Source organism: Brachyistius frenatus, unplaced genomic scaffold, assembly GCF_029030835.1.
Source record: "Brachyistius frenatus isolate BFR_SWC_R1_liver_20210118 unplaced genomic scaffold, ASM2903083v1 Contig_2, whole genome shotgun sequence".
Lineage (NCBI taxonomy): Eukaryota > Metazoa > Chordata > Actinopteri > Embiotocidae > Brachyistius > Brachyistius frenatus.
In genome coordinates this window covers 129687-153217 of record NW_027210601.1, presented here as the reverse complement: position 1 = coordinate 153217, position 23531 = coordinate 129687, and the positions used below count along the sequence as shown (strand labels likewise).

The window sequence follows — 23531 nt, the reverse complement described above, 5'->3', positions numbered from 1 at the left end:
AGCTTGACCAACCTCACTAACATGAAGAGTCTCATTTATGTCTGATTGTCACAGTTGTATTTCAATGACCTGAATAGCTCCTTGTCCGCCGCTTTAAGGCTTTGCTTTATTTTGCCTTCAACTTGGCAGTGATATAAGTGATCCACAGTGGGTGAAAAACAAGTCCATAAAAAGTCCGCATTAGACTTGGATTGTGCCGCACACGTAAAAGCTCACTGTGAACATGAATTACTCTTAAGTGGATGCCAAGACTATCTTTTAAGCAAAATCCAGAGTTCACCGTTCACTCCGTTTTGTTTTGTTTTCTTCTTTTTTAGCCCTCTCACTTGTTCATTCATTGTACGTTGCCTGGGCACACCTTCCCCAGTGAGTAATTTACCTCTGGATTGGTCTTGTATTTTGCTGCAGAGCCAACTGTTCATCATTCTGTCACCAGCCACTGCAGGATAATGCTTCAGTGTCAAGAGCAGTTTTTAAAATTCAGACGACATACGGATCCCTGCATACAGCAGCGCTTTATGCATGAAAACGAGAGCGGTGAAAAATCCCTCTTTTGCACATTAAATGTGAGGACACTGAGGTCAGACATACAATATTGACTCGGTTTAGGCTCAGGTCTTGCTTTCAATTATCCACTCCAGTAAGCAATAAGCCCTGTATGGTGTCGTTTATCAGCAACTCTCAGACTGATCCTTCAGCTCATGTGAACCATTTCTTATCCTTACGAGAGTGTAATCCCTCTGACATCAGGACGCTTAGGACCCACAAACACCAGCTAGGGGTGATTGTACTACAGGGCATCATCTGCAGTTGCCAGGAGGAACGTGAAAAGATTGTGTTGTAAGCAATTTGATCAAATAGAGATGAAAATGTTGTTACAAAGCAAGCCAGCAGAGTATTGCTGAAACTGTATGTGCTATACTGTATATGCTATAAATTGATGAATATGAATATACTGTTGGAATATTGTTAGTTATAAGTATTAAGGTCGACGTTATCAGCAAAAACTAGTAGATAAGCTGTGATGTTGGTAGCTAAAAGTAAGAAGGAAAGGTTCAATTGGTTCGCTAAAAATGATAAGTGGTTAAGGCAGTGAACCAAAATACATGAATAGGCAGTTTAAACTGACAGCTAAAGTCATGAATTTCTCATAAAGTACATACTAAAAGATTTCAGGTTGAAAAGGTTGAGTTAAAATAACCGCTATCTCTAATGCCATGAATTCAGCCCCGTTTTGACCCGATTTATTGATTGCCAACAAGAGAAGTCTTGCATGTTTTTTCTACCTGCCCAGTTTTCCATATCCTATGACGCGTTCCTCGACGTCGACCAATAGGAAGGTGGAATGCCGTCTGCCGGTGCATTTGTAAATGAGGATGCATTTCCTGTGTAGCCATGATTGGCAACTTCCTGATCCTCGTCTCCAATGACAAAGGAACTCACACGAGATCGTGGACGATAATGCGTCTCCAGTCTCCCGACGAAGACGCAGCAAGAATTCATGGCACTTTGATTGCCTAATCTGCATCGTGAAAGACAAACATATCGTGTAGTCTGATCATCGGCATGAGGACGAGGCCGGCCTCTCTGCCGAGGAAACTCATTTCATCCGCTTGTGTCCGCAATTTCCCTCTTTCGCTCACTACCCAAAGCTCGTGAATGTGGGTGACGGTTGGAATGTACGTTGACTGGTTGGTGAATCGAAAGCGTCGCCTTCCAGCTTAACTCCCCCTCCACCAAAATGGTCCAGTACAATGCCAGCTATACCGCTGATGCCCCAATGATCCGTCTCTCGGTAATTGATAAAAGATGACATGTCCATCTGCCTCTCTGCGAGATGATTTGAATGCAAACTTAACCGAATATTACATCCAGTTTAAATCCATTTAAATGATCAAATGTTTTGGTTTAGAGGTGCTCGGGCTGATCTGTTTGGGTCTCTGGGGATTTGTCAAACGCTGGGAGCGTGCTGCTGTTGGATTTACAGTCTGGGCTGTGATTGGAAGGCGATGATGCCTGATAATGCGTCGACTCACATTTGTGCTGCAAGATGCTTCTCCGCCTGGTTGGAGGCTCGATAAGGCCTCCAGTTGGCAAGGTGACAGACTCAGCGTATTGACCCCCTCTGCTCCATCTGATTGGAGAGTTGTGTAGGTGTGCAGCTGTGTGTGTGTGTGTGTGTGTGTGTGTGTGTGTGTGCATGCGTGTGTGGCCCTGTGAGCATGTGCGTTTACTGTATGTGGTGTGTGTTATGGGGATGTGTGAGCACACGCAGCTTTAATCAAGCCTCTAATCCCAGGCTGCTTCAAGGCAGCAGCATTGAGGGGGTGAAACGAGACACTCTCAGCCAAGATTGAGACGATGAGGGTGTTTTGTGTGTGTGTGTGTGTGTGTGTGTGTGTGTGTGTGTGTGTGTGTGTGTGTGTGTGTGTGTGTGTGTGTGTGTGTGTGTGTGTGTGTGTTTCAGTGTCAGTCTTTGTGTGTTATTTAAAGGGGCACTATAAATATCCTTTACACTTCATATTAATCAATACAATCTACTCATGCCAGGCTTAATTCTGGAAAAAACAGAAACATAAAACCAATATGAAGAGCTTATTTGATTATTTTATGTAATTTTAAATCTCCTGGGGGCAGCAGAACAAGCTGTGAACATAACACCAATATGCCTTTTAAGGTTGACACGGCAAACCAACTGTTACCTTATCTAGATTAGCAGGAAACTGGAGTCATGTTTCTCTAATATTTACTTTCTTTTTAGTTGTCTTTTGGTCATTAATATGTGGCCAAATGCTTCCCTATATGTTCATTGGCTTGTAGCTCATTTAGTTCATCTGCTGTTTGGTGTATTTCAGCTAAATTACATCAGATTTTAGAGCTTTTTTTTTGCTGATGGAAAACTGGTGGGAACGTCACTGAGCGGTGACAGAAAATCAGATCGCTGTAAAACCAAAACAATATTGCTGAAAGACACTGAATTATTCCAAAGAGACACTGGGTTTGTCAATATGAGTGAAGTAAATAAACTAAACTACCAAACTACCAAAAACTACCTAAACTACCCCGAAATTCAGAGTTACAGTTTTTAAAAGAGCTACACAACATAAGAACAAGAAAACAAAATGTCAATTCTCCCTTTTGGAGCTTCCTTAAATTATGAAAAAATGAAATGTACCGGAAGCAACATACTCACCCTAAAAAAAAAATAAAAAAAAAAATCTAAAAATAAAGACAGATCTCTGAGTTGATAATAGTAACAAATATGGACAAAATATGTAATATCATTTCAGCTGTTTGTTTTTCCAAAGTGTCCTTTATCCAAAGCATTTTATTTTTCAATGTCATTTTGTTCCCAATTACTTTTATGTTGTCATAATGTCACATTTCAGTAAATCTATCGTTTATTTTGTCTGTATTTATTCATCGAATGCTGATTTCATCATATTTCTGTTCCAAAACTGACATATATAATTTCTTGTTTTGTCTATCCAACACAGTGAAACCTCCAAATATGCAATTCAAATAACATAAAAACAGACACATGCTGGAAATCTGCATATTTTAGCAGTTGGACCATACAAATGTTTGACACATTTCCTTGATAAATGACCTAATACAGTTGATCCATTGTCAAAATGTTGAATTAAATTTCTGTTGATTGACTAGTCGGATAATCATTACAGTTGAAATGGCCAACCTCGTCTATTTTTATTCACAGTTTTTGGCACATTATGTCAATTAATTCTGACATTATATGATGTTTATCTCATGTGGCAAGTCGGGTCTAATCTCACGGTTTTATTCTCCTCTACTTTTCAAATTCCATGCTTATATTTTTCCTTTATATGCCAAAGATTTATCTGGCCATGTGATGGATCCAGCACATTTGGACCGGGGCTACTTTCTGCCCGGGGCTTTGAAACAAAGCATGGAGAGAAAAACATTGTGGTTTTGGCTTTGCTCTGCTGGTTATTTATGGAGAGGATCCATCCATCCTTTTGTGCTCTGCGGGCAGGGGCGATGCGGGTGGGAATTCTGGGAAGTGAAGGATCTAAACGAGGCAACAACCCCCACCCCCCCCTCCCGCCAACATGTTGGTGGACGGCGAGGACCGTCGGTGCCTCTGGCTTTACGTTGCTCCAGTGTGCAGCCGAGTACACACAAATATGCAGAAGGACACACTGAGAGGACGAGCACGATTTTAAAAGGGATTCCTGACCTTTGCCTCCACCTCCCTGCCCTCTCACTCACCATTTTCTTTGCGAGACAAACATCTTTCTGCCAAGTGCCCTACTTTCGGCTCCTCCCGATACGTTAACCTTTTCTCCTTCCTGCTTTCATTCAGCCGACACGTCTCATGTTCACTACGGCTTTGCTGCCCTGCGGTCGTACCTGCATGTAAATATTTTCTTAACTTAATCCTACCAAAACACAACCGAGACAAAGCACAATCACACCGAAGGGCTTGAGCAAATATGTGAGTGCGCAGGAAGGAAAGTCAGCGATACAATGTAAGCCATCCGTGCTCGGGTCTTTGTGCGCCTCTGGTATGGCTTGAAAATGGGGTTCTGGTTTCCTGCATACTCTGCTGACTGAGATGAATGGGTGTAGTGTGGGTAGTTTCTTAATGAACTCATAGCAGGGTGTAGTCTGGGCTGGCGGATTGCTCAACATCAAGTCTGGATCGCAAATGCTACAAATCTAATTGTGGCTGCGGAGAACAGGGTCTGACTGCTCTGATTGCTTTCTGGTTGCCGTTGTCAGGACGCGGAGCTCTGCCCAGGATCTGCGGCTGAAAAGTAAAGCCGAGCGTTTGGCTCGCATCTGGGTTCGATGTCGGCCGTCGGCCGGATGAGACACGACGAGGCACGGTGAAGTGAGGGACATCGCCGGTAGAAGCGCGCCGTGCTTCTTCAGTGCGAAATAGAAACCCAACAGATTACGTCAACGTGCTGCAGGAGTCCAGGATTGTGAAGGCACCACCCTGGAACAACAACACTGCAAACAGAAAAGTCACCTGAAAGCAACGCCGGGCGCAGTGGGGGGTGCTTTGGGCTAAATGCCAGCATGCTAACATACCAACAAGAGGAGTCATTTATCAAGAGATATGTTCGCAATGTTCACCGTCTTTATTTGGTGTGATGCATTTGCTCTTATGAAGAGACATCAAAAAAAAATTAATGAACACCATTAAATAGATGAGGAAAAACATGACACAATGCAAGTTGCTAGCCTCGGCATGGTCTTCGCTAGTCTACGGATGCGAGTCACGAGCCTAAAAATGCCAGTCTTGGCGAAGCGTCAAACTCACCGTGGTGTCATTGGGTTGCGAGCGGCCTCCAGTTCGGCATTTCTGAAGTTGCCTTCTTATTTTTTGAAATGACCATATTTGGATAAGCTCGAGATGAGCGAGCGATGAATTTGACTCTGTCTGACGAAGAACCTGAAGACTACGCTAACCAACCTATAGCAAAAACCTGACTGCATCATCCCAGGCCTGTCAATCAAACCAAACCCCCCCCCCCAAACCCCCCGAATGAATCGTTTCTTTCAGTGTATACATGTTGTTTCCGGACTATTTGGCGAATGGCTATCCTTCATCTGAGATTCACTGAAGTTAGATATTTCATTAACGAATCCTTTCAGACCCTTGTTTTTAATTTAAACTTTTCTACGTAAATGACGACCACGAACATTTTCATCTACAAGCCACAAGCACATTAACTAGCATACAAAACAGATGTTAACAACAAGCCCGAGATCGTAAGCACACAGTGACCAATGTGACGTTCCACTCAGGAAAACTTGGTGTCAACAGCAGCTCGGATACAAAACACGTCTTCAAAACAGTCGAGGTTTATATTTAGAAAGTCAGTCGGCTTGCCTCAGTCTACTTTGCTCGAGCTGAGGACCTCCAGCGCGTTTACATCGCCTGAAAGGCCTCCACTCAAATAGCTTCTGTCTCTCCCTTCTTCAAACACACTCATGCACAAGCGCAGCCAGACTTGTGGTCAGAAGTTTGATCCAGTTTCTGCTCTCGGCCATCCGGAGTGGTTTCGTGTCGATGCCATGTCCCCCGTGCAGTCAGAGTCAATCTGAGTGAGGCCGCCGCACATGCAGCTTTCACATTAAATATGTATAGATTGAGCAAAAGTCGATGCTGCTTCACAAACTACTTTTTTAAAGTACTGAATTCTGCTGCGAAATCAACAGACTGGATAGATTTGTGCTTTTCGGCTCCAGGTTAACCAAAAACATCAGGTGTGTTGAGCAAGTTGAGACTTGGGGAAAACAAACCTCTTTAGTTCTTGAGGGGTTTTTTTGTGGTTACTGTCCTGTGAAAACAGTTTTCTGTTTTCTTCTTTAACGTAAGATAAGACGTCTTCTCGGCACATGAAGCCCGCTTCAGACCAAAGATTCGTGAACTGTCCTGCCTCGGCTCCACTTCAGTCAGCTGATTGTGTCGACTTTACATTAAGGCACGTCGCCGCTTTCAACAGCCAATCGGCTCGTAGCAAAGTCAGCTGGTCAGGTTTGTATTCTGTTGAAACACCAATTGCAACCAACAAAATCTCAACCCCCATTTATTTATTTTTTTCATGCAACTGTTGTGCATAACTCACGATCAATATCCTCAAGATGTTATATATTATATCCAGCTTTGAAAAAGCCTGAAAATCCGGCACTTATAACAGAAGTTCAGAGAGCTCTTACATTGTGTTGCTTTGGTGTGAACTTGCAGGTTTCCAAAAGTTTCCGACTGCCGAACTGTGAGTAGTTATAAATTTAAAATCATCTTGTTGCAAATGATTGGTCTGAACTGGACTTAGATAAACATCTAATCCTGAAAAACTCAAGTAGGATTTGCACACTGCATTTTCTTTGTCCCTTTTCACACGCAAATTGTTGACTCAGGGTTCATACTAGGGATGGGTAACAAATTTCGAATATTCAAATAATCGTTTTAATCTCCAAAATCGATTAGTACATGTGATTTTTGTTCTTCCTTATTTCCTGTTTTTACCTGTGACTGCTGTAATGGTTACTCCCGTCAGAAGGTGGCGATAATGCGCCTAACCGCTGCCTATAAATAACACAGGGAGAAGAATAACACGCTGCTTTCAGGGGTCCGCAGCTTTGTAGGTAAAGCTGCCCCGGTATTAGATTTCCCAGTGCGAACATGTGGAAACATGCAAACACAACTACACCCGTCTGTGTGGAGCACCTTCAAAACGTAAATAATGATGAGGTGGAGTCCAAACCATGCAGGTAAAGCTAGCACACAAGCCTTCCACCGTTAAGCCCACTGAACACTGAGCAAACGGCTTATCTCTTTATATTCATGTGTGTGTGTGTGTAATAGTTCACAGCGAAGTTCAAATAGTAGTTTTGCTTGAAATATCTATCCTAAGTTCATGCTTTACAATAACAGCGTGTACACAGCAAAACAGTAGTTTCTTACTTCTTTTGTCATTTCTAGGGGCAAAGGCTCACTTTGATATAACCCAACGAACAAAATGCCTCCAAACTTTTAGTGTTTGGTTAACAAAAAGGGCATTTTGAGCTGTAAAAATGTCTTCTTGTCTTCAGGGGTGTTCAAAGACCTTTGCAGGTGTCTGAAAATTTATTCAAACAATTTGCGTATGAATGTGTGCATAATTGAGCTGAGGGCCACAAAAAAGTAATAGAAATTGAAAATGCATTATCGTGACTCAAACAACAATTGTCTGTATTTTACTCACAGATGAACTTTTAGACATTTGTGCATTTGTCCCTCTTCTTTTTATCTGAACTTCTTTAGATTCACATTTCATAGTTTGTATTGCCTGTTGCCTATTTCCAATGGAGATACATTTCTTGTTACAGTATGATGTGACTTTGTTTTAACTGGTCGTTGCGGCTTGTGCCGTGAGTATAAACATTAAACTTTGAGTTTAATGCCTGATGAAGGTCTGCGACAGAAAGGATTTTCAAAATAAATTTCCCAGGAAGTTTCCAAAATCATTCAACAGTAGCGTGCTTTCATATCCTCCCTTTTTTTTTTTTTAATCATTACCAAAATAAAAATGTCTTTCACAGAGTCCCCACAACCACATTTTTCCTTCCGATATTCCAAAACCTCCATTTACATGAACGAATGCCCATCAGCGTGTCAGGGAACATTTCCATAAACTTTTACCACCTCAGATTGATGCTGTATTCAAATTGCCAAGTGACAGATGCCGAAGTACAAACAAAACAAAAAAAACCTTCCCAGCACATGAAGAATCCATTGGTGAAAGAATGTGCACAAGGCTCGCTGCCTGACTCAACCAGCCATTTGTTTTTGCTATTCAGTTCATCTGGGCGCAGGAACTTTAAGTGATGTTTATATTTGTGTTCCTCTGGCTCGGAAGGAGCTGCTGAGGGTTTTAATGTGGGTGCAAAATTCACCTCACTGTAAATCATTTAGTATTCCAAGTCATGGACGAAACAACTGGAGCTTGATGCGTCGTCATTCTGGAAAATTGTGTTTTGTTGTGTTATTCTCACATGAAATCCAGTGTTTGGAAACTTCTACCGGGAGCCATTTGTTCCACAGCTCCCGCAATCACGGTTCTTCTGTGTTGAAAACCATAAAAAGACACAAAAGGAACAATGCAAACGGCTAACCTTTTGTCTCTCAGTCGCACAGGTCTGGTTTTCACCACTGACGGTGAGGCTATTGCTCTGAACAGCCGAGCAGATTTCCCTATTTAGCTGAAAATATGGATTCCTCATCCACCACCACCTGGGGCTAAACCAATTCCACCAGAGCCGGTCCCCGAGCCGACGGCTGGAATGAAAACAGGGCAGGAGACCAACTCCTATGCCCGCTGCAGGGGCATCCAGCTCCGATCCTGACCTGATATAACCTGCCTGCATGGAGCTCCCCCGAGGCTTTGCTGCATCCTGCTTCACCCACTTTATCAAGACCTAATTTCATTCCGTTATACACACACACACGGTGAGGAGGCCACGCTACGCTTTAAGGGAGGTGAAAGAGGTTTGTTTGTGAGCCAGGAAGCGTCTTCGGGGCATGCTAACGAAACCTCCGGAGGACTGATTTTAAAAGACTTAAATCTATATTTACTCTATGTGGGCTTTGTTTTATTACAGGATCACTTCTGTAAAGAACCTAGAAATTGTTTTTATTTTTCCATGAAGCCAAAGGAAACTCTTCTCAGGCCAGAACAACAAGCTGCAAATACTATTGTATACACGACACATTTTTTTTTTTTAATCAATATTTCGATTTGTAGACTTAAGAAATGGATCTAATGATATTTTTTTGTTCTTTTCGTCAACAAAAATCAAAAACGATGAATGCATCCAAAGCCCAACATCGAGTCCGTTGCCGCTTAAAAAGTAAGCTAGCAGCTCCATCCTGCTCATAGACTGTATATAAAAGTGGACGCAGCATCGAGGTCTGAAAAATAAGAGCCGATGCGGAAGTGCCATAAACTGCAATACCCCCGAAGACCACTAGGTGCGGGCTTTAAAAAGTCTACGGCTTCATAGACTGCCATTCAACTTCACTCGTGAAATACAAAGTCAATACATTTTTTTCCCACAAATCCTTTTGGTGTCGTTCCCTAAAGTCACTCCTTCTTATTAGTATTCAGGCTGTCCATATAAAATTAAGCCCATCATTAACTAGATATTAGGCCTCAAATAGAAGTGTTTTTGGGGGCGTGTCTCTTTGATTGACAAGCCGGTGGTGCAATCATGTTTCCGCTTTAGGTGGGCGAACGTAGTTTTCCAAATCAGATGGAGTCTGATCCATCGTTCGCTCCTCCCCAGCTCGCCCAAATATGGTCACTTTCTGGCTCCAAAATAGCAAGGTGGCGACGGCCGAGGCTTCAATACAGCAGTTCACAAACCAATGGGTGACGTCACTGTTGGACGTTGCTTGGTCCTACTACTGTAAACACTAGCTAGAGCCCCATACATGTATTTATCCGCAGCTGAAAGTAGTCCCCAACAAAAACAATACTTACTCCCCTTCACTGACTCGGTTTTAGCTGCTTGGCTTCTGGTATCTTTCAATAATATTCATGCAGAGCAGATTCTGACAGCCTTTAATATAAAAACGAAAATGTATTGTGTTTTTTTTTAACTGTGATGTTTTACACGCGCAAACAATTTACTGCCATTCCCCGGCACCTTGCTCCATTCCTCCCCTAAATTCAGTGTTGTTGTTTGGGACTCGCCTGCGGACAAGCCCATGCCGTGTTTATTTTGTTGGTCTGCTTGGCACGCTGGAACAATAGCAGGTTTATCGGCAGAATTTCCTTCTCTCGTATGATGCAGTTCTGCAGCTGTAGCCACAAATGGCCACGTCCTGTTATAATAACAAGTCTGCTGAGCCGTTCTCTCACATGTCACTGCCATCCTCCCCTCGCCTGTTTTCAGCCTGCTGAGGCGTTTACTGTACATCACTGTCACGCTGAGGCTGGATTCGTCTGTCATTTGGGATGCATCATTCCCATTATGAAATGACCTGATTTTGTTCAGAGCTATGAATACGATTTAAGCTTGTCGACCGCAGGCCTTTTTTTTTCTTTTTTTTGTCTTCGTGGTGTTTTTTTAGGGCAAGACAACAATACTGAAGCCTTTATTTCACTTTTTAAAATGTCCCCCCCCCCCGTCTCACCTCAGACTGGAGCTCCCCTCTCTTCTTACTCTTGTTTTTTTTTTGTGCGAGTTGATGGCAGCTGCATTTCATCCTGACAGCTCTGTGGAGGTATGGTACAGTAATACCACCACACCCTGCAGTTAGCTCAGGCCAACACAACAAAAAAACCTCCATTTGGGGATTATACTGAACAGGATGTAGTTGACTCCAAACAACAGGGTTAGTCTTTCACTCTCCGTGTTTGTTTGCCTTTGTAAGTCTCCAGTGAATGGACACAGGGGCAACCTGATTCCTTTTAATGCCCTGATAAATGTCAGTGGATGAATGTTTAAGTGCATCTCAAAGTAATTCTGAGGGAAATGTATGTTTGGATGCTGCGTGTAGAAATGAGATTTTTTTAAAACGGAGAAATCAGTCAGCAGCTTCTTTATATATATAGATATATATATATATCTATATATAAAAAGTTTGATTGTTGTTGTTTTTTTTGGTGTCCGTTGAAGAATGAATGTGCTGCAGAGAAATCTGGCTGAAGTTCAGGCTGATGACTGACACACAGCTTGAGTTGTCTGTTGCTCTGCCGTCTAACAAGGCCCTCCAACTGATGCTACTCATTGAAATACATGGGAAAGCTTTCTGTCTCTGTTTGAATGGTCTTTAGATGAAAATGTACTGTGACTGGTCCAAAATATCACGAGTGGTTGTGTTTCTACTTCGAACCGTCTGCTATAATATTTGTTACTCATAAAGCTGTTGGTGAAGTTAACTGTGATTACGAGGAGAGACGTTTTATATAATTAAGGGTACGACCAAGAGGCAACCAACAGTGACGTCATCTTTTGGTTTGACACCAAAATGACTTGTAGAATTTTTTTATTGACTTTGTATTTCACAAGGCAAGGTGAATGGGAGTCTATGGAGCCAGAGCCTTTTTGGAGCCGACCCCTAGTGGCCATTGGTGGTATTGAAGTTTAAAGCACTTCCGCTTTGGCTTCACTTCTCAGACCTGGAAGCTACATCCACTTTTATACACAGCCTATGGGTACGACAGGAGCTTAATTATATCTCTTTCACTGCAGCCATTCTCGTTGTTTTCTTATTCACTCCGTGGCCTCATGTTCAGGTTTCTAACTTCAACCATGTTGATGGATTTGGAATAAATTGGAAAACAATCTAATACACTGAGCTGTATTTGCTTATGTTGCCTATAGTATACAGCCAGTTTAACTTCAGATAGACTAGACATCAGACATCATAAAGATGAAAGCACCTTTGTTCCACGTCTGCTCGGCCCATCTCACCACGTCAAACCCAGATACGAGCTGTTCAAGGAGCAGAGAAATGGGTCATGGCAGCTGCTTCCTAACCAGGCGAGCGCATCTCGGCGAAGCCCAGCCAGACTGCATTCCCACCGGCACGACTACCTCAAGCCTTTTCCACTGCTGCTACATTTAGAGCTCTGACGATGTGATGCCTTTGAAACCTATATCCTCTGCTTTGTCACAGAAAATCAATGAAATATTGGCCAGAGCTTTAACAGGAGGTCTGTTGGGATTCGTACCTGCTGCCCTGCTGTTCACACATCCGTCTCTGTAGAACAGATGCAGCTTTGTTATATTGAGCTGTCAGGATGTCTCCACATGAGACACAAAATGTCAAGGTTTGTTCTTCACTTATTGACTATTTATTCCTGCTATTTTTTTTTTTTTGCCAGCAGGGCATGCCACACCTCACAATTCTTTATGTTTCTTATCATTTTAAAAGTGCACATTTTACCATGTCAAACCAAGCTTGAAATTAACTCGCGTCCCAGCAAACAAAGACGCTCAAATTTTCACCCCGTCCTGTATTCTGGCAGAGACTGTGGTTTCTTTGTGTGGGCAGCAGCTGATTGACAGCAAACACAGTGAAACATAATGAAGTGCACGGACTTAAAAGAGAAACCAAATGGAGGCTTCGTTCCTTATTGTGATGAATGGAAGGGAGGGAATTGATGAGTCCTACTGTGCGGGAGTAAATGGTTGGCTGCAACTATTATTTTCAATATCAGTTGATCTGCTGATAGTCTGGTCTGTAAAATGTCCGAAAATAGTGGATAATACGAGCTCATGCAGCCCAAATTAACTCATTAAATGTCTTGTTTAGTCTGAAAACTGCCTAAAACCCAAAGAGGATCATTTTGTTATCATATAAGACAAAGAAAAACAGGAAACTACCAAATTTTGAAACTAGAATCAGGAATTGTTTTGCTTTTTTGTTTGAAAAATAAGTGAAATGTAAAACTAAAATGATAAAAAAGACCTCTTATTTGTACAATATCAAATTTACAATCATATAAAAGTGAAACAAATAGGTAATTGCTCTTGGTTAATTTCATCACTGCTACAAAGTAAAGATCAGCCTTTTGTTTCAAATTATTGGGAAACAACTGCAGTTTTGCTTCAACTTGTTGGAGTGATGTCATTGGGTTGGTTTCGGATTCATTCTTGCTCATGCTGTCTGGCCTGTAGACAAAATACGTGTAGTCAACGTAGTCCACTATTGTTTTTTCACTGGGAAATCCCTTGAGCCTCGGGCGAAGGCTTGGCTATTCAGGTGCTTAGTCTTTATTCAGACAACGTAGGTCAATAAACACATTTTTACTTTCAGTCTGTCAACGTACAGGTGATGTGAACTTTGTGTTTGATGATGCAACATAGTGTTACATCAGTGCCCTCCTTCTGGATCATAAAGATAAATCCTTGGTCCAGTTAATTCAAGGTTCAATGTGTACACAGGAGCAGCTGTCTGTTTACATCTGAACTAAGGCGCCTCTCCAACCTGCGTGTCTTATTTAGGAAACATCCAAAGCTTGTTTCAGTGTAAACGACAGCAGGACAGTTTATGTCTTGCTGCAGTTCACTGATTCAGACCCGATCTTTAAAAGTCCAAAAATTCAAAATAAAATCTTAACAGGTCATGTCAGTGAGCATCAGATGTCAGAAATAGATTCGATTAGAGTTGGAAATGAGCAAAATAAACTTGTGTTTTTATTACAAATTTAAACTTCTTGACATAAAAATGTTCCTCGTTATTGTGTCAGTGTAATATTCTAGTAACACCAAGCTTTTTCCTTGAAGACATTATTAAACCACCAAAAAACACTTTATACGAGTGAAATTACAATATAAATAATCCAATCGAACTTGAGCTTCCTTCAGCCCCGATTTCTGTTAACGGCAGCAAATGCGTCACAACTTGTAAACTCTGAGCTTTCTGAAAGTTTGGAGGTTCGACGGAGTGACATGAAGCTGCGTTCCTCGAATCTTCTCATGAACGGAGAATTTGAATTCGTATTCAAAGTACAAAAAGGAAAACAGTATTTTGCAGCTTGTATCAGCGTGCGAACAGTTTGATTCTTTCTGTGCACTTTTGCTCTTTAGTTTTTTTAGCTTTTGAAAGTATAAATACTCTTTACTCTGTAAATAAGATGTTCAGATGACAATGAATTGATATTTTTTATTTATTTATACATTTTGATAACATATTGAAATGTGATTTTAAGGTAGTTTCACGTCATAAAATCACATGAAATTCACTAGTCAGGGGGCGACTCTGCTAGGCTAGGATAGTCAGCTTTTAGCTCGTCAGATTTTCAAAGGACTTTTCTTTCTACTGCATGATTTGAGATTTACAGGAGCTTTTGTCTTTTTTACGTGGTGTAACGTGAATTACCCAGAAATCAAAGTATCGATTATTATTATTTAAAAAGTCTACGAAATGAGAAAATGAGAGGTGAATTGATTTGATCTGAATCGCTCACACAGGCTGACAGTTTTGACCAAATGTTTTCCCGTTGTTCTCGCTCTGTACGGTGGTGAGAGTATTAGCCTTAGAAAACTCATACATGTCTGTACTCCCGTTCCCACTGTGAGGAATGTGTTTCATTGACGGGTCGTTTTTTTTTTACTGCAGAACAAAACCTAAGAAAAAGCCAGCTGGTTTTGTTTTTCGCCCTCTTTTGTCACGTACGAGGAGCCTATAGAAATCCTGCTGTAAGATGAATTAACAAGCTCGTTTCCCATGTTCTCCTCTGCCCTCCCTCCCTGCAGCCCGGTAAGCAAGCACAAGCAGCACTTACAGAGGGAAACCAAGAATCTCGATGTTCATCCAGAACGAGTTCATGCTGGAAACCAGTGTGCCGCTTCGGAGGTAGCGTAGTAATCCACGGCGTGGCTTTGTGCCTGGTGGTGGGGGTGTGTGGTATCGGTGTTTTTGTAGGAGGAAGAAATTATGCTGCGGAGGCTCCGCCGGTTAATTGAAGCCTTTGAATTTTTGATTCGTAGGTATGATGTGCAAAAGATTTCGAGGTATACTTACTGCGCTAATGCTTATTTTCAGTTTTATTCTCAAGATGAACTGATTGTAAAAGTTACGTTTCGGTCTGGTTTTAGTCGATCAGAGGTTACAAAGGAATACAGTTAGGTTGAGCACCACAGCAGTGGAAACTTTGGATGATATAATAGCAAAATTGTAGATTAGGTACACATTAGGGATGGAAATTTCAAACGATTTTCCTAACCGATAATCGGTCATGGAAATTTGGCCGTTTTCTCATATTTTTTTTTTTGATAGAATTTGATTAGAATTACAATTTTGACCTGTTGAAAATGCTGATCGAAAAGTCAGGGGATTGCCAAGGTTTATCTGATTGATCCTCAAGAGGAAAGGATTATCTGTTCCAAATTTCATGCCAATTCCATCCAGTGTTTTTCTCGATAGCACAAGATAGAGGATGCTAGAGGAGAAGGTAGAGGACGAAGTCATTGGGACTCATCCTTTGGTTTGGGTACACTGAATCTCTGTACCAAATTTCATGGCAATTAAAACCAATAGATGTTGAGATATTTCAGCCTGGACTGAAGCGGTGGGCCAACCGACAGACGAACCCCGCCATCCCCAGAGCCATGCTGATAGCGAGGCTAAACATCTGGTGTCTCACAGCTGGTGGGTGTTACCAACAGACTGACTCCACAAGAAGGTCAGTGTCTGTTCAACCTTTCTGTGGAAACCCGCTCTGATCTACGACGGCAACTCACTCTCGGCCAGTCACAGTCAGGACGAGTCTTACATGGAGGTGTTAAAGCTTCACTTCCAGAAATCCACTTTCTTAACACTGCCTTGTTTCGGATCTGGTCTCTGGTGTTACAATAGCTAACACCTGTTTGTGTATGTATAAGTACACACACACGCACACGCACACACACACACACACACACACACACACAAAACACACAAAACCCACAAACCAAGACCCTGCATGTCTGCATCTCCACCGGAAAATAAAACATCCCCATTGTGCTGAACTGTAGGATTCCTCCTTTATATCCAGAACCAGACTTTTGGTGCGGTGCCAGAGGAGCTCATTAAGTCCCTCAAAGGTTGTAAATCCACTACATGCATTGTCAGCAATGATATAGGGGGAAATACAGAGGTGGTTAAATTATGACTCAGACTTCTGATCATCATAAGCCAACTATCCAAATGTAAACCAAAACAAAAATTGCTCAATATCTCGTTTTTCTTATCAGTCTAAAATCGCAGTTAAACTAAAAGGGGTTTGGGTTATGTGGCGCTATGTTTCTGGATGTAGGTTTATGCGTGGCTCTAAATCACTGTCTTCTAGGAGAAAGGAGCATCTCTTAGGTGGAAAAATATGTCCGTCAGTCGTTGGAGCGCAGTCCTGTCCAACTCCGCCGAAGTTGACAGTGCGTTTCGCAGCAGATGGATGATGAAGCTGAGTGGGTGAAATACTGAGAAGCAGCAGCAGCAGCAGCAGCAGCAGCAGCAGCAGCAGTAGTAGTGTTGGCATTGAGACCGAAATGTCTGATGGTAAAAACACCTGTTGAACTCATCTGAACTGAGCTGAAGACCAGCTGTGTGTCAAACAGTAATCCATCCGTTTCACTACATTTTGACAAGGACAGGAATTTGACATATTTTTGACATCTTTGAACGTGATACACATCTGCGCTCACTCAGTGACCCAAAAATGATGAATATATTACTATAGTAACAGGGAAAAACATTTAAGTTATCAAATAATAGTAGGAGCTTGTGAATAGCATCCAAGATGAAGATAAATTATTAATTAATGAACATAAATGTGACTGCCCTCACATTGGCCTAACAAGACTCTGACCCTTAAAAGTTGAGTATTCCAGTGACCAGCATCTTTGCCACAGTCAAAGTTTTATATATGACATTTATTATTTCGCTCTACTTATTATTAATACATATAATTTTGAGCATTAAAGTTCAATCTACTTTTATAATGGTGGTTTGACATAGAAATTTGAACTTACAAGCTGTTAAGAAGGTTTTCCGGAGCTTTTGACTGTATTTCACTTTCTTCTTCAGCAGATAAACTTTGATAATTTGTTGGAGATATTTCAAATGTCCATAGAGTGTAATACAGTTGTCCTAACCTATCACCTTGACAACTGAAGCATGAGGAATTTGTCCACCGAACACAGCTGTGAGAATAAGCTTATTTTTCGAAATGTATCTGGTTTTATTTGTGGTTTTAATCATTTTTGTTACATGTGATTTCTTTTATTGTCTGCATAAATCATACATATTGTATATTTGCACGATAAGCAGTCTGATATCTGCACCGTATTGATGAGTAGTGAGGACGAACGAGGGTTGAATATTGGTGATAAAAACGTAACTGCGCGTTTCTGTTTCATTGGCGGGATTACTTCTCTCACTATCTAAAAGTGAGGTGAATTAGATGAAGACCGGCCGGTAAAGGTCACGGATTAAACGACCCGGGCTGCTAAAGCTGCAGCTACTCGTCCAGCATGTGCAGCAGGAAGCTGACAAGCCTGAACCTGGTGTGGCCCTTTGCGGTAAACCCGGTGTCAGACGTGGGAGCTGAAAGGTGATCTCCCTGCGTGCTCTGATCCCGTCAGCCGGGATTGAGGACACGGGAGTGTCCGGTTTCCAGTGTTTCATGCAGGACAGAACGTACCGAGGCCTCTCCGCTCCGAGGTTCTGTGGGAAAACGGGAACAAAATGCAACGGCCTCACCCCCAGCGGAGAGCGCAACCCGAGATTTAACCACTTAAAGCACAAGAGAGATCGGGTGTCCGCCACCTTGTTAAAAGAAGTCCTCGGGGACAGTAGTGGGAACACAATGAGTGAGCATGACATATGCCACTGTGCGCCTCAATGAGATGTTGACTCATGTAGCCAAAGGAGAGAAAAGAAGGTTGATCAGGTGGTGAGCAACATGGCCGCGTCCTTTTATGACTGCTATACACAGATGCATCAAAACTATGGGGCATTGTGATCATAGATGGATTACTGAGCGAGTCCCCGGGGCGTAAATGATCAGGGAGGCCCCTGGGCTTCACCTACAAAAAGGCACTGAGATAAATGCAAAATGAAAATATGAATACGAAACGGTACAAAAAGTGCACAAAGATACCTTAAACCACCACGAAGAGACACAAAAACTATACAAAATGACGTAGAACGACTGCAAAGAGATGCACAAACAACCACAAAGACACCGAAAGCGACTTCAAAGAGACAGAAAACAACCGCAACAGCGATTTAATGCAAAATGACGAGCAAGAGATACCAAACAAGTTGCAAAATGAGTCTGCTTGCAGTCGTTTTGTGTCTCTTTCAGTTTGCGTTCTTGTCGAGTTGTAGAGGGAAGTGGGTCCTTTACGTGTTTTGTCCTCGGCCGTTGGTTTATAATCCAGTTACGATCATAAAAACACACACAAAAAAAAAAAAAATCTAATTCTTTCTCAACACTTCCTGACCACGGGAAAGATATTCTTCAATATGCTTCGGCACAAACAGAAAACAGAACCACGAGAACACTGAAATCATCCGCGAACCAACAACAACAAAAAAAGTAAAAATATAAATAAAAAAAAAAAAGTTAAAAAAAAGTAAAACACGTTGACGCGCCGCTCTCCGATTGAATCGGTGGCGTCGTGCGAAGACTTCGGACGGAACGGTTTGAACACGCAGCAAACCGCGCTGTGAAAATCACAGAAAATCCCCCCCGGCGGGCCCCGCCGACCCCGACCCCCCCGACCTCCTCCCACCACCACGACCCCCACGCGACCTTTACTCTCAACTCGTATCTCACTCTCGCTCGGTCTCCGGGACGCTCCCGGAGGATTCGGGCCTCAGACGGTCTGACAGCGCGACGTGTGTTCTCAGAGCTGCCGAGGGACCGCGAGCCGACAGGAGAGCGTGTTTTCTCAAGGCCACGTCTCCCGTTACAAAAAAAACACCACATTTGTTCTTTCTGTGCCTCGGGGGAGTTCGGTCGATGCTTCAGACGAGCAACTCCGGCTCCGACGTCACTCACACGGTAAATCTGGCACAGCTCTGCGGACGGTGAATGCACTTTGTTTACTCTTGAGATTTGCACTCGGATGAGGTTTAAATCTTTTGTTTTTTTTGTTTTTTTTAATGTGTCCCGCTGAGAAGTTCACGCCACAACAAGTCGGAGGAAGAGACTGATAGATGGTGTTCAGTAACGCGCTCGCTGCCCTTTTGTTTGATCAGTTCTTCTAATTAAAGGTCAGCATGTTAACGGGCTCATTGAACAAACATTTGTGTTTGCTTTAAAGCTGCGCTTCGCATAGCGTCGGCCTCAGCGACAAGCGATGATTGCTTTTACCCACAATCACCAAATCAGCCACGTTGCAATGCTTTGAGCCGGGGATATAGTTGTTTCTAAAGGACTCGTGGTGAAATATGATGGGACTTAGATGAGCTACTTTGATGTCTAAGAAAGGGAACTTGAACCAGGAGGCTTAGCTTAGCATAAAGACTGAAAATAGGGGAATATGTCTGTCTAACCATGATCACGTCTGAAGTTATAAATCCACTCACCTGCAAATGTAAAGGCCCGAACCTGCTCCTCGCGAGTACGCCAATCTACACGCCCTTCAAACTGCCCAAGAGGGATTTCACAATTTGTTGTGTTATGTTGTGCGTCGCCCGGTCAATCGTAAGTGCAATCTGAGCGTCGCAGCTGCCGTTGCTACCGCAATGAAGAGTTGACCTTTTAACAATGATGTTAACCGGTTCCACGCAGCTTCAACTCAAACGTGCGCACTCTCCATTCAGGCAGGATTTTGACGAATCTTTTATGGCCTTGCATGCTGTTTATTTGCTCACATGCAGGCAGTAAAATGAAACGACAGTGTCATCAGGGAGATGAATAAATGCAGCGCTAATTTTTTTACCCATCACGTCGTTTCGGTCTCTTCTCTCTGATGTGATGCTTTGGCCGTCGCTCCTTTTCCTACATTAACTTTGCAGACGTGCGTTACCTCAACCTCCAGCGTTCGGTTCACTGCTCGAAGACTGCCACTTACTCCAGCAGACGTTACACATGTGCAGTTCATCATTTGACAGGAGGCGAGCCAGGGCTTCAGTCGGAGATTTACTGGGTCTAGCTTGTAGTCTTCGGGGATTTGATGTGGAGCGGCATGTGCATGGAAACGGCCTGAGAAAGAGCAGCGATCTCAGTGGGGTAACTGTTGGAAATATTCAGTGATGGAGGAGGATCAGGAGATGTCAGAAGAAGAGAAATGGTTATTGAGAGACTCATGTCTTTTCTTTTCCATCTTTCCTGTTGGTTCATCCAACTAAGATGAGTCCAAACACCGACACAATCCAACACAAAAGGAGGCAGCAAAGGAGAAAAAAAACAAACAATGATTCTCAGAGTTGTTATTGTGGAAGATAATTATAAGATAATATTAGCTAATATTCACCATTTGAACCAAATTGAAGCTGTAACTAGTTATTTTTTTTTATTTTTTTTTTAGCATTTTCATTTTCTGTTGAACAACTATTAATAAACAAACTGTTTCAGCTCTATAATCAATAAGCTTTGACAACATGTCCAAAAATGATTGTTGAAAATGATGCTGATCCTTTTTAGATGATGTCATTATAGTAATTATACATGCATACATGGTGAAGTAAGTGTGTTTCAAATTCTTCTTGTGATTTTGGATTTATAAACAGAATTCACTGAAGCATTACAGCCAACATGAATAAATAATAAGAATAAAGTGTCCGAGAATGCTAATTGTTATTATACTCATTTTGATTTAGCGATGTGGAATTCTTTAATCAGCCTGATTTTGACGCATTGCCATTGTTTTTTTTGTGTGTTTTTTTATGTCTTTATAAATCGCTCTCCGAATGGAGCAGCAAAAGTGGGAGACGCAGACAAAGAGAATCACTCCCTGTCGATTCCCGTCACCTTCGGTCTCTTCGGGTGGAGAGACGGAGAACTTGTTGACCATTGAGACCACCCACGGGCTCGTGTCATCACAGCGCCTCGGGGGATTATCCCAGCGCTCTGTTGTGTTTGCGTGTGTGGGCGAGGGACACAGACAGAAAAAGAAAAGGTGGAGAGGGAGATTTCGGTAAGGGTGTAAAACCAAAACCAAAATGTAGATGACGAGCTGTTACACTCAAAATCCTTACTGGTTTAATTTACCAAACACCGTTTGATGATGATAATGGTGACATGGCGAACAAATAACACGAATACGACGTAATAAGAAGAAATTGGGTCTGAATAGCTGTAGCGTCTGCGATGCTGAGCCTCGGTGGGACAGAAGAAGCAGCAGAGGAAGCGACGTTGGTTCCAGGAGCCGCCGTCTCCGTCTGACCTCAAGGACTGTCTGTGGTTCCACCTGAAAAAGCACAAAAGCAGCCGTTAGGCCTTACAGCCGGACTCCCAGACAGGCCTGTCTAAACACGGACACACACATATGTTGGCTGTATTAGTAAAAGTCGAGACGTAAGTGACCTCAATGATAAACAACAGGAAGTATGATGAACACGCCTCGAGTCAACAACACGTGTTTCTCCTAAAAACCCGGTGAAACCAACTTGTCAGAAAATAATCTCGAATCGATCAGTTGTTGTCGTTACGAGCAGCTCATTTTTGTTGATCTTAATTTAGTCAACATCAGCTTTACTTTCGCCGCAGTAACATCCTTTTGGAAATCACTTATAACTTTCCTCATGTCTTGTTGTCCAACTTTAAATCTCTAAAATGACATCAGGTAAAGTCCCCCCCCCGTATGGCGCTGTGATTTATGCGTGATTGCAGTGCCGGCATCTGTTTTGGAGGGAAACGTCTGTGTGGAATTTGAAATCATTATCACACCCGTCTGTTAAAAAACAATGATGTAACTCTCAATTACCGAAGGTTTACTTTGACAAAGACAGCCTAATGACTAGTTAATGAACTTTGCTCTTTGGGAAAACAATTAATTTCTAAAAGAAAATGGAATAAAAAAAATAAAACCAAAATTATGATTTTTTTTAAAATTTTTTTTTTTATTTTTTTTTTTAGATGAATAGAAAATAATGTCCCAAAGTATTTATTCCAGATGATGCTATTAGCAGTGCAAAGTTATAATTATTTCTACCATTTGCATTTCAAATTCAATTCCCTCTCACGGAAGACAGATTACTTTCACCTCCCTTTTCCTTTTCCCTGTCACAGTGGAAGTAATTCCACGTTTCGTTTCACAGACGGAGAGATAATAACATGCAAATTAGTTCCTCAGAGCGGGAGAAGAAAAAAAAACAAAAAACATGATGAGGAACAGATAGCAGGAATTTCTTCTTATTAACTCTCCCGATAATTCAGGAGACTGATGAGTTTATTTTTCTGTGGCAGATGGAGACAGAAGAATTATTCTCATCCAAATTGTTTTAATACACAGTTCGGGAATCATTAAGTAAATAATGAAATAGCTGCATGTCAGTATTCTCCAGTGAATTGGTCAAAATTGCATTTAGAAAGATATGTCTGCTTTTTTTAGATAAGGTTTCATGTTTAATTTTAACTTCAAAACCAAATGATAATGTTTATTCTGCTTCAGCAACGGAAAAAGTTTGTCAAATAGATTGTAATCACATTTATTGTACAGGCTTTCTCTCATTTGAGCTTTTTACGCCGACGTCAACTGTCTGCTCTCACGTACTGACTGTTTTTCGGTGTTTACATACTGTCATTCAACAGATGCAGAAAAGGATACATAAACGAACGTATGAATAAATATTAGAAATAATTGTTAATAGATTACAATGAAATCATGGCTATTCATGAATTTGCTCGCCTAATGCGTGAATTTGCTGTGAATTGTTATATATGATATATTTCACATGTAGCTCCAACCTTCCTCTAACTGTCACAGTACAAACTTTAAAAATACATGTTTTTTACAGTTAGACAGGAGTTTATGGATCAATAAATGTTTAGAATTTTCTGTCCTGTCATCAACCAAACTAACTGCTGTGCTTCCTAATTGCGGACATATTTTTTTTTTTTTTTAGGAAATATGCATATTGGAAATAAATTGGAATTAACCTGAAAGTTGAGTTTGTAGCTGCGATTTTCAGCATGAAGTACACTGAATTTTTCTTCAGATAATCTTTCTCATCAAGTTTTTATTGCTTATATTTGCACATTTAAAAATTCATTTGAGATTTTCTCCTACGTAATTTTATATATATTATAAATACATGTATTATGTATTACTTCTTATGTACTCGCATATCAATTTTAAAAGTAAAAAAAAGTCAAGGATTTTATATTTGATCAATGGCTTTTATTATATTTTACATCCAAATTTTAAAAAAAAATAGAGTACATCTGAATGTCCTTTGTGTGTCCCTGTTGAACTGACCATAATCCTCTTGACATCATCCAGATCCAGCTATGATGGACATGATGTGTTGCATGTGTGCTTCAAGACTTCTGGTGGCTTTAGTCTTCGATGCACCGAGCAGAGAAACCCGCACACACTGCTGGGCA

General features: G+C 41.7%; 1 protein-coding gene across 1 annotated transcript in view; it reads right to left on the bottom strand.

Annotated features, from left to right (window-relative positions):
• The window catches only part of nedd9 (neural precursor cell expressed, developmentally down-regulated 9), a 57523-nt gene extending 37021 nt beyond the window's left edge, over positions 1-20502 (bottom strand). The window contains exon 1 of the mRNA XM_069691631.1: positions 20499-20502. The gene's annotated coding sequence lies outside the window, so the exon portion shown is untranslated. The remainder of the gene's footprint in view (positions 1-20498) is intronic.
• Between the last annotated feature and the right edge of the window lie 3029 nt (positions 20503-23531).